At 36.6% G+C, this 16215-nt stretch overlaps 1 protein-coding gene across 27 annotated transcripts in view; it reads left to right on the forward strand.

Moving 5' to 3' along the window:
• Positions 1-868: 868 nt before the first annotated feature.
• The window catches only part of PTPN13 (protein tyrosine phosphatase non-receptor type 13), a 239768-nt gene continuing 224421 nt past the window's right edge, over positions 869-16215 (forward strand). For all 27 annotated transcript variants that reach the window (XM_054486024.2, XM_054486027.2, XM_054486025.2 and 24 more), the window contains exon 1: positions 869-3820. The gene's annotated coding sequence lies outside the window, so the exon portion shown is untranslated. The remainder of the gene's footprint in view (positions 3821-16215) is intronic.

Genomic DNA, 16215 nt, shown 5'->3' on the forward strand with positions numbered 1-16215 from the left:
GTGTTGCCCAAGCTAGCATGCAGTGGCTAATCATAGGCACAATCATAGTCCACTACAAATTATATCATTTTTAAAGTACATCTTATAACTTTTGTTTATATTTTACATTATGTATTTGTTTATTTTTTTAAATAAAGATGGGGTCTTGCTATGTTGCCCAGGCTGGTCTTGAATTCCTGGGCTCAAACAATCCTCCTGCCTTGACCTTCTAAAGTGCTAGGATTACAGGCGTGAGCCACCATGCCCAGCCAGTTTTATAAATTCATTTTAGTGTTTATTTTTAGCTACTTAAATTTTTGTGGCTACTGTAAGTGTGATGGATTCTTTTTATATTGTATTTTCAAATTGGTTATGATAATACATGAGAAAGCTCTTGATTTTCATGTTTTTATTATTATTATTATTATTATTGTTGTTGTTATTTTTGAGACAGGATCTCACTCTGTTGCCCAGGCTGTAGCGCAGTGGTGGGATCATGGCTCACTTCAGCCTCGACATCCTGGCCTCAAGCAATCCTCCCACCTCAGCCTCCAGAGTACCTGGGACTACAGGTGCATCCCACCATGCTTGGCTAACTTTTTTATTGTTTGTAGAGAAAGGGTTTCACCATGTTGCCCAGACTGGTATTGAACTCCTGGGCTCAAGTGATCTGTCCACTTCGGCCTCCCAGAGTGTTGGCATTACAGGCATAAGCCACTGTGCCCCACCCCCCGTATGTTAATTTTATAACTAGCTATCTTAATTTATCTTTTATTGCCTCTAAAAGCTTTTCAGTTGATGCTTTGGAGTTTTCATATTATTTGCAAACAAATGACAATCCTGACTTATTTACAGTACTTAATTTCTTATTTCTATTTTATATCTAATTGCATTGGCTATCGTTTCTATTGTTACAATGTGATGGTGAATGTTCTTGCCTTGTACTTGACTTCAATAGGAATAATTACAATGTTATGTTATAAAGGAAGTTGCTGGCTTTAGTATAACATATATATATTTAAATTATTACGAATTCTAATTTTTATTGGGAATGATGCTGGACTTTACAAAATCCTTTTCAGCATCAACTGAGATCCTCATAATGTTTTCCTCCTTTGACTTATTAATATAATCAAGCATATGAGAAAATTTTGTTATTGAACTATTGCCATACTATACACATGAAATAATTTCTCTTAATTTTGTTATATTATTTGTAATGTAGTGCTGGGTTCCATTTGTTAGTATTGACTTTTACATTATATCCAAAAGGAATTTAACCTGTAGATTTCCCTTGTGTGTACTTTTTAACAGATTTTATTTTAAAACCAGTCTTTCAGCTCATCCAAAACAGAGGGATTACTGGTGAAAATGCCTTGAGGGCAACCACCTGAAATGGACTTAATAAAAAAACAAAACAAAACACGAAGAAGAAAAAGAAAAGGAAAAAAGCTAACAACACTGTGGTTTGTCTACTTTTGCGGAAATTTACAACACTATATACTTGCTATACCTTCTTTCTGATGTTAATCCACAAGCTATTGCAGCCATTAATTAAGGATATTGCTTTTCTTTCCAATAAATACATGAACTTTCTTTCAGAGGCAAACAGAGGCAGATGTTTCATGAAAGTTTCTGTTCATCCCAACCTGCCTTTCCGACCTCCCTGATAGATGATCCAGAACATTTAAAAATGGGGGAAGAACTGAGAAAAGGGCTCCAATCATTCACTTGTGTCTCCAATCCAAGGAGCCTGGCTTGTTATTTACTTTCACCACTCATCCCTGCTGCTGCTCTTTAGTTTTTGTTGTTTCCCTCAACTGACTTTCCTCATCTTTGCTGCATTCATCAAAGCCCAGTGTAAATTCCCCTCTTCCATAAACTGAGGAATCCAGCCCATTTTACATAGCAAACTTTCTCTTAGCTGCTATACCTACTCAAAGTTTGGCTGCACATTTTAGCTATAATTGTTCTCAAATTGTTTCAAGAGTGCTAGTTTTCTTTCTTAGGCTCCAGGTTATCTCCTTGGGAGCGAGGACTTAAAATCCTGCTGTGGATTTTCCGTTGTGTTTAGCCCTATGAGTAATCACATTCAATGCATACTTGCAAGGCATATTTGACTGAAGATATCTATCATAGTTATTCATTTAGTAAATGATATAATGAAAACTCAAGTGCTCGCCAAAGATAAATCATTACTATTAATTCCCTCATTCATCACACATGTATAGCAGCCTCAGGGGCTAGGGAACCTAGGATTGCTGCTTTGACTTTCTTGGGGAAGCCAAATAAGCCTCAGATCTCTCCACTTTGGAGCCAGCCATGAAATTCAGATTTACCTAGGGCTCAACATTAAGGGTCTCAGACTAAATTTATCTTCAGGTACCCTTTCCAGAGTGGACCAGTTTACCTTATACCTCTGAGAATAACCCAAAACTTTCAAAACTCAAATCACAGGATATTATTTGTTCATGAATTCAGAAAGACTCTCTTGTTTAACTATTGAAACTCAAATATTTCGGCTTGCAGCAAGGAGGGGTATAGCTGTCTGGATATACCTTGGCCAAATTTCAGTGTATATAGAAAAGTGGGAGGTTATCGACTATGTTAAATCTTTTCCTTAAATTTTCAAACTTCGGGATTATTTTAGTCTCATAGATAAAATAACAAGGCAAGTATTTACAAACTTTTTTCAAAAATATGAGAATTTGAGTTTTCCCTGGGGCATTTGGCGTTGTGCTGTCACCACACCTTTGAAGATAGCTTTGCAACTGTGGGAAAACTCACCGGGCTTTTTTCGTTGACCCCGCCATTTCTAAGTTGCTATATTGCTGCAAGGAGCTGGCAAAGCCGTGCTCTTCCTCTCTCCCATTCTCCTCTTCCTTTCGAAGACCAAAGCGCCCCATGAGAAAATAGAAACAAGGCTGCGAGGCAGCGAAGAGTAAGGGAGGAGCCAGCACTTACGCATTTTTCACTCTCCTCCTCACTCCCTAGGGTCATAGTTTTGATTCTGAAGTTAGAAGTGTGGGGGTCGTCGGCTGCATTTTCAACTTGGCCTAAAAGTTGGAGTTCACACTGCAGGCGCTAGGAACTTTGCCGCTCGGTCACCAACCTGAGCCTCTGGCTAGTCCGAAGAACGCGAAAAGCCAGGCCCAAGGCACTGGTTGTCATGGCAACCGGGGCGCTGGTCTCCCTGGCGACCTCGTCCCTAGGGGGGAGGCGGAGCTGGATGCCAGGCGGGCCAATGAGGTCGAGGGGAGCTCGGGGTCGGAGATCTGCGGTCCTCCCAGTGCCGGGGAATGGTTGAGTGACAGGACCGGGGGGCGGAGCCGGCGCGGCTGCCCGAGGTGGAGCCCCAGTAGTGCGAGTAGCTCCAGCGGCCGCGCTGAGGCGAGGGTGACACACCATGCTCACGGGCCCTGGAGACCGTCGTGCTGGCGAGCCGTGCTCCGTAGCTCCCTGGTCCGCCTCGGCAGCGGTCAGAGTCGCCTACAGGAGTTGAGCCGCCCCCGCCAGAAGGTTTTGGTGAAGCTCTTGGAGAGGCGTCGAGCACAGTAGGGCGGCGGGGGTGCGTTGAGCGCTCGAGGGTCAGGCAGTCGGCCGGGATCGCCGCTGGGGGAGCGTTTCCGAGGCGAGGAGGAGGAGGAGGAGATGCTGCTCCTCTTCTCCCCCTCCCCAGGCTCCTTCTCCAGCTCCTTCAGCCCACGCCCGCAGCCGCTTGTGGGAGAAGAGGTGGTGGCTCTCGGCGCCCGCGGCAGCTGCCGGCGGCCCGCCCCGACGCCGCGTCCCTGCAGCCCTCGCCCGGCGCTCCAGTAGCAGGACCCGGTCTCGGGACCAGCCGGTAAGAACGAGAGCCGCCCTGGACTCTGCGCTGCATGTGCAGAAGTGCAGAACAAAGTACATTGCGCTCGCTCTCTTCCTCCCCTCTCTGCTTTCGCTCCAGTCCCTAAACCCAACTCCTCGGTTGCCCTGGTAGAAGGAACTTTTCTTTGGTTTTGGTGCTGGGTGTTTTTGTACGTTAGAGTGGGGGTAGGGTGACTGGAGTGGGGAAGAATGAGATAAAACTCCATTGCTAATTAGGTAGATCCATCTCCTCTGCGGAAGAAAGCCGGATTCTCGGGAATGAAACCCACAGAGGGAGTAAGAGATTGTGGGGTAATAGGGAGTGACATTGCCCCGTCGTGCTTGCACAGCTCCGCTCTGTGCGTGCTTAAGGGAAGGGCTCCCGGAGTCTGTTTCTAATTTCTGCAAATGATTGTGGAGATGGTGTGGTTAGAGGCCGCCCAGAAGAATGTGTATGTGTAAGGGCTCGAGAAGGGGGTGGGATGGCGGGGAAGCAGAGGAATAGGGGGCAGAGAGAGAGACACTGTCTGATGCAAGCTCTTTTATTGCTTTTCTTCTGCTTGCTAAAGTTAACACTCTACCCTCCGGCCGCCTAGCCCCACCGCTTTGCTCATTACGTGATACTGTAAGAGCAGACAGCTGGGAAGCTAAAGTTAAACCAAAGTCAAGAAAATTCTTACAAAGTTTAATTTCCTTCTGTTGTGAATATAATGGAGAGAGGAGGATGGGGAGAAATATCACTAAGAGGTTTACAGCAATACAGTTTTCATTGGCCATACACGTATATGATCGACACCACCGCACACTTCCAACTAATCTGTTCGACAGCCTTGTGTTATTTTCATTTAATTGCATCTTTGAAACAACAAACGCGGTGACTTCATAGGGAGCTGCCTGGAGCTGAGCTCCCTCTCGGAAAATGGGGCAATCGGGTTTGTTTTCAAGGCAGGACCTGAACAAAATGTAGGACACCTGATCTGTGGGATGAAGGGCGCTGGTAACTAATTATAAATTTTAAGATTTTAAAATTTATATCTAGAAAGTTTACTAAAGGATGGGGGGATAAAGTAAAAGTGCATGTATTATGAAACAAGCTTTGGTATTTTCCCAAAGTCTTGATGACTGTGTTGGCAGGGTCCAGGTGAAAACTTGCTTCATGCTCATTGGCTGCTTGTAGTGGTGCCAAGATGCAAATTATTTCTCGTTTTAATATAATTAGGAGCATTTTTTAGTAAATTCATACATATATTGATTTAGTAAATTTATACAGAGGCGCATTGACTGACGTCCAGTCTTGTTTATTATACTTTGTTCATAACATTGTGTTCTACTTGATGTTCTAGAGGCTTTGTGGGAGTATGTGTGGGGAGAGGATAGGATGGAAATTAGAACTAAAAATAGAAAAATATTTGAGGTTAGTTAAGAAAAGGACTGATTTCATAGTGTTTTTCACTTTTACAATTAGAGAATGGTAACTTGCTTTACCATTATGTAGGTTTATCTTTGAATTTGCATTTGTCCCACCATTTTTACTTGCATGTAAAGCCTAGTTATATTTTGGAGGGTGGTTACCAGCATCCAAAAATATAAATGACTTTTCACGTCACAAGTAACATGCACGCACACCATTAAAACCAGTGTCAATTTAAAAGTCAGATTTTAATGCTATGATGGGGTCACGTTATAAAACTTACGTCATCTTTTTGTTGTTGTTTTTGAGGGCTGCCTCCTAAATATGGTATGTGAATGTGGGAATTAGCTAATCATTTGTTTTGGAGTAGATAATATAAATGATAGGTGTTCATCTTTAAATGAATGAAATTTATGTATTCTTTGTTATTGAGAAAAACGGGTGTTGATTTGTTCTGTCTTTAATGTGTTAAGGATTGAATGGGGAAGTGTTGTAGCTTCTCCCATATCAATGGAGTGTATATTTTTCCAGCTCATCTTAGTGCCGAGCCCCAAATGTACTGGAGAGAAGGACTATAAGGGATAAACTATTACTTCTTTTTTTCCACTTCACCCTCTTCTTTTGACAGAGGGTGTAATTTTTAAATAAAACCCAAAACATTTTTATGTATAATTAAATTATAATTAACACCATTTGAAATGGAAAAGAAACACAACCATACTCCAAGCCAGTGCATTTAGTAGTTACTCCTGTCAACATATTCTTGTTTTGGAATATGCTTGGGAGAACTCTGTGTAGTTCAAAGTATTCTCCTATTTGCCTCTGATGCAACCAAGTACGACTCATTTGAGTTAATATCACTTTACAAGGTAGGGGCCTGAGAAAGGAGAAAAGATAATGGGTCTTAGGATAGAAGAATCAGTGCTGATGGGAATGATGAGAATCTTTTGGGCTGGGCTTCCTTTTTTTTTTTTTTTCCTGAAAATCTCTCTTTTAATTCGAAAATTAAAATGGGTCAAATAACTTAGGAACTAAATGTTTCAAAGATAGCTTTTAAGATAGGGTTGCTCTCTGTTGCCCAGTTTGGAATGCAGTGGTTGATCATGGCTCGCTGCTGCCTCAACTTCCCAGGCTCAAGCAATCCTCCCAACTCAGCCCCCAAAGTAGCAGGTACCACAGGTGTACAACACCACACCCAGCTAATTTTGTTTATTTTATTTATTTTTTAAATAGAGACAATGTCTCGCTGTATTGACCAAGGCTGAAAGATAGCTTTTAATGAGTACATTAATGTAGGACTTTTGATGGCTTAAGTTAAAGTTGAAAGTTTCATACTGGCTGTAAATGTCCCATCAAAACTCCCGTCTGTAAACTGCTTTGGGAGGTGGAGTTCTAATAATCCTTTGAGTTTGGGGAGAAAATGAAAACACCTTTAAGACCCTTATTCTTGTTTAGTGTCAGGCACTGTGAATAAGCACCCTGCTCTATCCTGCCCAACCCTGTTCCCAAGAATGTGTGACTGTCACTAATAGTAAGGCAGTAGGTGGGCCATTAGTTAATTTCTTAGGATAAAAAGATAACAATTCCTAAATAATCTTGTATAGAGGCTGGTGTAGATTTAAACCATAAACTTCACATGTTTTTCCCAGAGTTTGCTATCAAATGCATGGGAAATAGAGGAACAGGGTCTGGTTCAAGTGCTTGTTTAGATGTGTTTGCCTTATCCTGTGCTCTGCCATTGAATCCTGCTTTTTTAATTTTTGTTTTGTTTTGATTTATTTTCACACTGGAAAAGTATAAAAATTCTCTGAAACAAACTGTCTCAAAGAAAATCCTTCTGCATAGTATAAAAAGTGTGGAGGACTGCTGTCTGACAAATATGTATCCAAATCCTAGAGACTAAGTTTATTTTTAATAATTTAATAATATATACCTCTCAAGGCTTTTTTGCTTTGTTGTGCATTTTTTTTTTTTTTTTTTTTTTTAAGATGGAGTCTCGCCCAGGCTGGAATGCAGTGGCGCAATCTCGTCTCACTGCAACCTCTGCCCCCCATCCTGGATTCAAGCAATTCTCCTGCCTCAGCCTCCCTAGTAAGCTGGGATTACAGGCGTGTGCTACTGCACCTGGCTAATTTCTGTATTTTTAGTAGAGATGAGGTTTTGCCATGTTGGCCAGGCTGGTCTTGAACTCCTGACCTCAAGTGATCGGCCTGCCTCAGCCTCCCAAAGTGCTGGGATTACAGGCATGAGCCACTGTGCCTGGTCCCTCTCAAGGTATTTTGAGGATGAAATTAATGTATGCAAATATGGTTTAAGTGCAAACTGACACTCAGTATTTAGTTTGCTTCCTTCCTTGCCAATTTTCTTTAAAAAATTAAATAATCACAAAAACCTATAACTATTCAAATCATTCTTGAATGTATAACTTGAATCTGGCTGGTCAAAAGGTCCTCTTTACCTACTAGCCAATAAATGTCTTTGGTTGAATACCTCATCTGTGCTTAATAAACAGTTTCTTTTTTTTTTTTTCCTAGTTTAGTAGTATTCAACTCTGCCTGTACCTTAGAATCACCTGGATAGCTTTTTTAAGTTTTTTAAATTTTTTTTAAGAGACAGGATCTCACTCTGTCACCCAGGCTGGAATACAGTGGTGTGATCATAGCTCACTGCAACTTTAAATTGCTGGGCTCAAGTGATCCCTCCGCCTCAGCATCCTGAATAACTGATACTACAGGTGCGCACTATCCAGCTAATTTTTTATTTTTTGTAGAGATAATGGTCTTCCTATGTTACCCAGCCTGGTCTTAAACTCCCTGGCCTCAAGCAGTTCTCCCTCCTTGGCCTCCCAAAACACAGGGATTACAGATGTGAGCCACTGCACCTGGTCTGGATAGCTTTTAATAATCTCCATGCCCCAGCCTCAACTCAGACTAATTAAACCAGAATCATTGTGGATGAGAACCTGGCATCCGTATTTTTAGAAACTCCTTAAGAAACTGTAGTCAACTTTGGAACCAATGTTCTGGACTCTACTGGAATAGAGTGTAGAAAATTTGGTTCCCACAAATGCAGCAACATTTTTTGTGTTGGATTATATTTTATATTTATGTATTTTTTCTATATAAATCTTAAGAATTTAAAACACAAAAATGTCTCAGAAGCATCTATGTATATGCCTATCTACAGGACTTTTTACTATTTGGATGAGAATTTAAGGTACAAATATTTCCCTGGAGCTGTACTGTCAAATGTAGTTTCCCTGGCCATATATGGTATGTAAATTTATATTTTAATTAATTAAAATTAGATACAATTTAAAATTCTGCTTATTACAACTAGCCATATTTTAAGTGCTCAGGAGCCACTTGCAGCTACTAGCTACTGTAGCAAACAGCTCAGATATAGAACATTTCCTCATCACAGAAAGTCCTGTACTGCTTAGAAGTTTTGAAATTTGTATATGTTTCTTATCATCTGAAATGGCATATATATAATTCCTGTTATTTCCTTCAGATTTATAATTTAAAAATATATTGTGTTATTTTTTACAGTTACTTTTTTTTAAAGTCAGGAGAAATACCACTTTTTTTATACATTTCCTCTTTCCTCAGTCTTTTGTACCTAGTTAAAGGTTTTTCTTTTCAAAGTTAACTGAGAAGAGGAAATGTAGTGTCCTTGTTTTTATTACTTATATCAGTATGCTCTAAACCTAACTAATGGCTTAATTGCCCTTGTATACTGCAAAAGTTTCAGGTCTGGAAATGTGATGTCCCAAAATACTGAAAATAGTCATCATTTCAACACAAATGTTAGGATTTGATTAAAAGTTTTCCTTTTTGATAATGATCTTTTTTCTTTTGCATACAGAAATTCTGAGTTATCAAATGATGTGATTGAGCTTTCAACAGAAAACAGTTTTATTAGTTTTAACATGAGCATAAAGGTGTGAGAGAAAATTTTTTTCTTATAGGGGAAGGCATTTCCTTGAAAAAAATGAGATTCCTAAAGAATTCCCAATGTTTGGAAGCTAAGACTGTGTCATCAAACTTAATGGTATTTGCCACTTGGTAACTACTGATGCACAGCTTAGAAGAAACTGCTGTATGGTTCATCCTATACCCCCTCCTTACACACCTAGAAAAGATGTTTCCTAATGAAAGTTTTATTGGTTTAGTATGCTCTGAGTAGAGTAGGAACAATAATTAATTTCAATTAAAAATATTCCTCCTTGGTAGATGGTATTTTTTTTTTTTTTACATAACCGCATGTTTTTTTTTTACCTACTCTGATCAGGTAGATTTGCATACAGAACATTGGGAGTTATATTGTTGAAAGAATGCTTGATGGAATGTTTTGTGTGAGATATCAGTTTCATGTTTTAATGCTTCCCCACTTAGTTGTAATAGAGTCTGTGGAACAAAAATGAAACATTCTTGTTGAACTTAAGGTTAGAATGATTATATTACTGAGATTGTGTTAAAGATATTCAAAGTTGTGTTCTGTTTTGTTTTTTGAGGAAAGATATAGCCTGGGAATTTTAAAAACTTCTTTTAGCACTATTTAAGTATTTTTGCTTCTTCTAAAAAAGTGTAATTTTAAAAATAAACATTTAAATTATTTAGGGGATGATTATTTTAGGTCTTAGTGTAGTTAAATATTTCTTCTGGAACATATAATGTAATTCAGTTTTTGAAGCAAAAATAATTAGTATTTTAGAACAGAAATTTCAGTTTTTAATGATAAATTCCCTTGTGAGTGTCTTTTATATTTCTGATTTCAGCTGAGATGTAATTTCATGAAATTATTTGAACACCATATTGATTAAATTCATTCTTTACACAATCTGTTCTAATTTTATTTTGATGCTGGTTTCTCTGCCTGGTTCAAGGAATGAGCTTAAAGCAATGTGTAACATACGTCAATTTTCTAGTACTGTATGAAAATTTACCAGACTGAAATGTATTTTTGTAGCTGTACTTCATGAAAGCTGGGACAGGTGTCTTAAAACAAACAAAAACCTAAAAATTAAATACAAAATCACTATGATAATATAATAGAAACTTTAGTTTGGGAATGTTCGGTTATCAAGTCTACGCCAGATAAAACTATTGTAGCTATACCATTTACTTGCGTTCCATTGGAGCTTAAATTCTGGCACTGCCTTAAGTAGTATGGAAGTGAAAAACTGGATATGTGTTATTACGTAGTACCCAGAGATACTGTAACTTCAGTTATAATTTAAGGTAACATATTCCTCTATGTTCACAGTTTGTGGCATATAATTCTTAGAGTTACAGTGAAAAATTTAGAATATATTATTCTCTAATATTAAAACTTAATATTTAATAGAAATTTCCTTCAACTTTTGAACAAAAGAAAATATTTTAATATGGTTACATAATATATCACACTCATTGTGTGAAGACCAAATTGAGCTCTGTTTTTAAGGTAAGATTTCACCTGAATCTTTTTCAGGTTTATGTTAGTACATCAAACTTTCTAACTTCAAAGGGATTTTAAGATTGTATTGAGATACTAAGATTCAATTAAAAAAATGAATACTACTGTTTTTCCACCTGTGGGGATACTTAAGAATCACTGTCTGTGAGCCACAATGTTTGAGGATTTTTCTAGATGAATCTGTAATGATAAATCTGGGCTTATCCAACATTTGTATACCTAGTTCCCTTTTTAATTGTTCCTTATTCATTAATTCCTATTGTTTGCCAGACACTACTAGGCACTGGTGGTGCATAGAGAAGACACATTTCCAAGACAGGCAACTTAGGGAAATAGTCTGAGGCCACATAGCTTTAATCATCTGAGTTCATGCTGAATAAATCAATCTATTGGCAGTATGTATTGTACAGAGTAGCTGTGAAGATAATATTAAATAACATGTAAATTGCCTTGTAAAACTTTGCAAACATGTGGGTACCTACCTGAGTATATATACAGGTGATTTGTTTTTAGATGTTGCTGTGCATGGTGTTGACCGCTCCTGTTTGATTTAGAGAAACCGTATAGTATGGTATTTAAAGCATAGACTAGGAGCCAGAATGCCTGGGTTTTGATCTGACTCTAAGGTTTACAAGCTCTGTGTCCTTGCCCAAGTTACTTAACCTTGCTGTACTTTATTTTCCTCATCTTCAAAATGAGGATGATAACCAAGCCTACTTTATGGGATTGTTATGAGAACCAAATGAGTTAATACATGAAAAGCACTTAGAATAGTGCTTAATACATACTATGTGTTTAATAAATATTAGCTATTATTATTTTTAGTATACTTACATTTGATTTATAACAGTTTTTTTAACACTGGGTACAGGTAGTATATGAACTTAAATATGGTTTCTTGTTTCAAAGTTTATAGGCCTACTTTGTTCCTTGGGCCACATGTTCCTTCCAGTCATTGCTTGAGCTTGTTGATACATGTGATGTGTGCCTGATTTTTACACACTTACTATAACTTGTGAAATGAATGTCATCCTTTTCAAACTACTATAATTATTTTTCTGATTTTTTTTTTTTTTTTTTTTTTTGAGGCAAGGTCTCTGTCACTCAGGCTGGAGTGTAGTGACCCAATCACAGGTCACTGTAGCACTTCAACCTCCCATGCTCAACTGATCCTCCTACTTCAGCCCCACAAAGCACTTGGATTACAGGCACCTGCTGCCACACACACCCGGCCAATTTTATTTGTATTTATTTGAAGAAATGGGGTCTCCTTATGTTGCCCAGGCTGGTCTCAAACTACTGGACTCAAGCGATTCTCCTGCCTCAGCCTCTTAAGGTGTTGGGATTACAGGATAAGCTGCCATGCCCAGTCTCAAACTGCTCATGTTTAGAACACTGTATTTCCTGTTTAGGAATCACTTTTAGGACATACGGCATATCGTTTTAAACATCCTTTTTGGTGGTATATCTCTTCTTTGAGAGTAGGTTTGATTTAATTGATTTAATGAAAAAATAATATATTTTTTCATGTTTTAGAAAGGTGATAAGTATAATTTGAATTAAAATGAAAAATGGAGTATAAAGTAAAATGAATATTTTAAAAATATCTAAACATAATTAGAAGAGTCCAAAAATATTTTTGATAACATTGTCTTTGAGGACAAGTGTACTTTACCCTTCTGAAATGTCTATTTAGAAAGGTGACACTGTCAGATATATAAATTGTAGTTTGTTAAAATGTACATGTTCACAGTCTCACACAGAATTATTACTTAATATTTGTGAATCTTATGTTGCTATGCTTCTGAGGCTAAGTACTGTGTAATATAACCTAAAATTCTTTAGAAAGTGTTTGTGGTCACATTTCCTAGCTGATATTGTGCATGCTTTTAGTAGTTTTTCTGTTAAAAATTATTTGGTATTTCTCACAGAACTTTAAATATGCTCTAATGTATGTTATGAATTCCAAAGATGATATGATATGTATAATTTTTCATTTATTAACTACAGAACTCATAACACATCTCTTAGCATCTCTTATACCCAGTTCCCTTTTTTAGCTATATAAAATGAGTCATTACATTATATGTTTTACATGTCATTTTGTCTTCACAGCTATTCTCTGCAATATATCCTGCCAATAAATTGATTTATTCAGCATGAACTCAGATAATTAGCATCACTCAGATGATGCTAATAAAGTACCTTGACCTAGTGGATATTTAAGAAACTGGATTTACTCTTCAGGGAGACTAGTTCATGGCCATTAAGATCATTTGGTACTTTTGTGCTTTGCATTGTTTGACATGTAATTATTTGTAATAATATGATTAATTTATATAATTAAAAAATCAATATTTGACCTACTATTGAAATACTAAATTGAGTTATTGTTAACCTTTTAACAAGACAAAATTAATGTCTACTTATATTCATTCTTAAGTGTTTAGCTTTTGTGAAAACTGAATTCAGGTAGTGTTATGACTTGTTTATTCATGTTCAGACCAGAATTAGGAAGCACAGTATAATAGAAAGAGCAAACACGTTGAACTTGGGTAGTCCTCGGTTTGAGTTTTAGCTCTTTTGGTAATTAGAATGACTTTGGATAAATTTAATCTATTTCTGATCTGTAAAATGCAAATAATAATATATATCTCAAAAGGTTTTGTAAGCTTTATTCCTGAATTATACACATATAAAATGATTGGGCATAGCCTACTGATTCTGTTTACAGGAATTGTTTACCTTTACTTTCCTCTTCAATTGTGTTACTGAGAGAAATAGTAGCCTAATATATCTGATTAATAATGCTGAGATAAAAGCATCTCTTTATCACTCAGATTTTAGCCTCTTTAGTTTACATTGGTTTGATTAGGCCACTGCTATTTCTTTGCTTATTAGATTGTTTTATATGTAAGATCTTTTTAGGCACAGTAGCTACATATAAACTACTTTAAGACTAAAATGGTTGACATTTTAAAGGAAACAAAATAGGTAAATCTGCCATGTCCCCTTGAATATATGAAAAATACAGAAATTGATAGAAAAAAATACCACAGCATTATTTGACCATTTAAAAAATAGCAACAATTAGAAATGTTTTATAAATACATTTAATTTTTTTGAATAGCCTTTGTTTCTTATGTAAACTAATTATACTACTGTAACATATTTGACCACTCTATGTTCAGAATTATTTTCCGTATTTTGAGATATATTGAAAAATAAAAGTGGTTGCTACCAAAAAACTTAAAATATTGCTTAAAACACACAGAGAAAAGACAGGATGCCATTATATATTGTAAAATAATGATTAACTGCAATGAAAGCTTTAAGGAAGAAAGTGTGGTCTGAGTTAATCGGGATTCGCTTGGGGAGTGGAGTGTGAGCTGAGTCTTGAAGACATTAAATGTCTGTAGATGGGAATGGTATGTCATGGAGTAAAACAAAAGATAAGAGTAAGTGAATTCATGAGGAAAGTGTTTACAAAGAAATGCTGAAGATGACTTGTCAAAGTGAGAAAAGGATGAGGACAGAGAAGGGAGTGCCTAAGAAACTAGGAAAATGTTATGTTAAAGAAAGTGCCTTAGGAGAGTGGAGAGTAAAGGACCAATAGTTCCAGATGCCACAGGGAGCCAAAGAGAGAAGGCTAAAGAAAAGTAGAACATTGCAATCAGTTGAATATTGCAGGGATAGAAAGGAAATTTAAATGGGGGATGATATTTGGTTTCAAAATAGATGAAAATTGGATGATCTGATCTATGAGATTTCACAGGGTCAGAACATTTTTCCTTTTTAAGATTAAAGGTGGTGAAAGAACAGATTGATTCTATGAGATTAAGAGATTTAAAATGGCAGAGTGAGAAAGAATCATCTCCTTTTATGAGGATTGTCTGGATGGTAAAGAATGAGTCCTAGGTAGAATTATTCGTTTTAGTCAGGGGGAAACAACTTTTTCCTGTAAGATTGAAGGAAAGGCTACAAAGATAGATGTGGGTCTATTGATGAATAGAAATAAAAATAAGATTTTATAGATAATTTACACTTAATGATAGTATCTTCAGAAAGTGCTGTCATAGGAGGCAAGATTATCTCCAAGCATTATTTGGGTAGTGGTGAAAATAAAGAGATATAGATAAAGTTGGGAATCGTTACTGTTGGGAAAGTAATGAGAGGTTGATAAAGGATTTTTAGAGGCTTTGTGAGTTTGAAGTTGAATAATTTGAACAGTGATGGCCTCAGTCCACATTTGCAGAAAACGAAGAGTAAAGTGAAAGAAATTATTGCAGTCTATAATGATCAAGTAAAATATGGGACTTGTAGTAATGAGGAAATCTCACTGAGGCTGGGAGGACTGGGTGAAATGGAAAGTGATTTTTTTTAGTAGTTTCTAAATTTACTCAATAAGCCAACTATTGATTGAATTAAAGATATTTATCATTTTCCTCTATCTGCCACTTTTTTAGAACAAGTGCCAACAAAGGATCTTGATGCTAAAACAAGTATATGATGTTTGTTTAATTGAATATGCTGTGTGGATTAGTTACTGCTTGGTTCACTTAATCTGGGATTGGGGCTGTATTTAAAATGAGCCACCTACACTATACACTTAGAAAAACTGTTTAAATCAAAATCTTACTCGTTTTTTAATATTCTGCTATAGTAGTTGGTTTTATATTAGCCTCTAGTGTGACTTTACTGTTAGTCTTTATGCTTATTATTGTGATAATCACTAGGATACATAATTTAAAATTAATTGGAAGTGCTTTCCACAAATTGCTTTGACTACTTTCTAAAGAAATAGAAATGAATGAATGAAATAATGAAAATAACTCTATTCTCCTCTTACAAATTAGCATTATACGTGGCAGATATCTATTCCTAAAAAGTTTCTAAATGAATCGCATCTTTCCATCTGAAAATCAGATAAATGTTTTATCTGGTGTACCGTCAAGTGCAATGCAATTCAATAAATAGGTTTAGTATTTTACCCACTCAAGACTAGATTTTTTCTTAATTCTTGAAATAACATAATGAAACTCCTTGACTCTACAAATACCTAGTTGATTGCATAAAGTCACCTAGTTGCTTGTTAAATAACAGCAAAATTCAGTATAGACCTCTAAAAGTACTATTTTAGCTAGCCATATCATCTGAAGGATTGTCATTGCCTTGATTAATAACTGTCCATAATGGTGGCCAGTACATTTTCTGCTGCTTTTTGTATTACCACATATTTCTAAGAAAAATAACTCAAGAGGAAATAATGTTATTCCAGCTGATAAATTAATCCTGGAGCACTTAGCATTCTTTTAAATTCATTAAACCTCTTGATCATATAAAATAAGACTTCAAAATTTGATTCTGTCTCAAGATAAAAATTATAATTGTATGTGCTATAAACAGCAAAATTCATGTTTATGATTCCTTTAAAACTGTTAATCTTTCTTTAAAAAAAGTCTTTAAATACCCTTACTACCCTAATGAGGGATATCATAAAGATTTTTATATATCCATCTACA

This window comes from Pongo pygmaeus, chromosome 3 (assembly GCF_028885625.2).
Source record: "Pongo pygmaeus isolate AG05252 chromosome 3, NHGRI_mPonPyg2-v2.0_pri, whole genome shotgun sequence".
Classification (NCBI taxonomy): Eukaryota; Metazoa; Chordata; class Mammalia; order Primates; family Hominidae; genus Pongo; species Pongo pygmaeus.